At 52.7% G+C, this 1,638-nt stretch overlaps 1 protein-coding gene across 3 annotated transcripts in view; it reads right to left on the reverse strand.

Annotated features, from left to right (window-relative positions):
• NAP1L4 (nucleosome assembly protein 1 like 4) overlaps positions 1-145 on the reverse strand; it is a 77,617-nt gene extending 77,472 nt beyond the window's left edge. The window contains exon 1 of one of the 3 annotated variants that reach the window (XM_027774402.1): positions 31-145. The gene's annotated coding sequence lies outside the window, so the exon portion shown is untranslated. The remainder of the gene's footprint in view (positions 1-30) is intronic. The other 2 variants (XM_006141083.3, XM_027774405.1) reach the window with 2 other exon arrangements.
• Between the last annotated feature and the right edge of the window lie 1,493 nt (positions 146-1,638).

A 1,638-nucleotide genomic window follows, 5' to 3' on the forward strand; every position in this document is an offset into this window, starting at 1 on the left:
GGTTCCCCGGCTAGCGCTCCCGTCCCGCCCCTCACGCCTCCTGCGGCAGTGGCGGCAGCGACGATGGTTTCGCTCGCTCCGGGGGCTGCGCCGCCGTGTCTTCCAACAATATCGTATCCCATTGGTCTAGCCTTGTAACCCCGCCCTCTGAGAGCAAGACGGGCTGTGATTGGGTGATCACGGCGCAAGGCAACTACGCTTCAGCGCCACGGACGGTGGCCAATCAGAGGCTGTCAAGAGAGCGCCGCGCTGCTTTGCGCTTGGACCCCGCGAGCCGGACGCAAATAGGGGTGTGTGACATCACCCGCCCGGCGCGCGCCGGGCGCCCCGCAGTCTCTAAAGGCTCAGACCACGTGGAGGTCGTTAGATTCTGACCCCGTGAGCACCGGACCTGAGCTGCGTTCGCTTTCACCTGCTTCCCCTCCTTGGGATGACACCACATCCTCCCGTGACACCGCAAACTCCCGAGCCCACACCAGCCCATCCCCAACCTTGTTGCCTGACATCACCCTTATCTCCTGCACCCGCCTGGTCCTCGTTGTAGCCCCACCCCACAATGGGGTGGTGCCTTCTAACGTGCGTTGTGACCTGGCCCTCAATTCCTCTACTCCTAGCCACTGTACTTCCTATGCTATCCCCTCCTGCAGTACCTTCCTCATCAGTCACCAGACTCTCTGTACCCTCTGGGGCTTTGTGTAAGGGACCACCCACGCATTTTACTCATCCCCCATTCAGTTGTTGGAGCCTAAGGAGGCATAGTTCCAGCTCATTGCCCAGGTTCCATGTTGGAAGTCACTCCTGCAAAGGGGTCAAGGCTGGGCCCATCTTTCACAAATGGGACTACCTTCTGGGGAAGGGGCTGGGGAAGAGTCCCTGTTCCCCATCTCAGGGTGTCCCCAGCCTGGGCCTGAAGTTGGAAGTAGGTTACCAGTCTCTCCGCATCAGAGAATTTGGAGAAAATCATCCAATTTGGTTGAAAAATAATATCCCCCAGTCCCAAAGACTGATTCATTTCCATGCTCAATAGTGCCAATGTGGGTTTTTATTAGTTTTGTAATTTTTTCTTTCAGACACTTTGTTTGGATAAGGTTGCTTTTGGGATAAGTTATTAAATTTTTTGGCAAGTTATTTCTGTTCTATTCAGCTTATAATCAGGAAAGTTTGAAGTCATCTAAAAACTCTTGATCACATTAACGATGTAAAGGAAACTACTTAACTCCTGGGTGATCAGAGGACCTGATGTATGACCAACACAAAAGAGCTCAGCCTTGGCCTTGGCCGGGCCGGCTGTGTTTGGAGTGGGGTAGGTGTTGTCTGGATTTCTATTTGTCTTATATGGATTTACTAGACTTTTCTCTGTGACCATACACTTGGTGAGAGCTGGATGGAGGAAGCATGAATAACAAACTGTGAAAGAGAAGAACCAAGCATTTTTAAGTACGGGCCTTTCCTCCTATTTAGTAAAGTCTCAAATCTCTTTGCAACCATTGGATCTAGCCCTGTCTGGATGTTGGGGGTGGGTGTGGATAGAGCCCAAGGGAGCTGGGACACCAGACCCAGGGAGGTACCTGAGCCTGTGTGTATGTGGTGTGTGTGTGTGTGTGTGTGTGTGTGTGTTGGAGTGGGTTGTTCTAATGG

The sequence above is a fragment of the Tupaia chinensis genome, unplaced genomic scaffold (assembly GCF_000334495.1).
Source record: "Tupaia chinensis unplaced genomic scaffold, TupChi_1.0 Scaffold000047_1, whole genome shotgun sequence".
In the NCBI taxonomy this organism is placed as follows: Eukaryota; Metazoa; Chordata; class Mammalia; order Scandentia; family Tupaiidae; genus Tupaia; species Tupaia belangeri.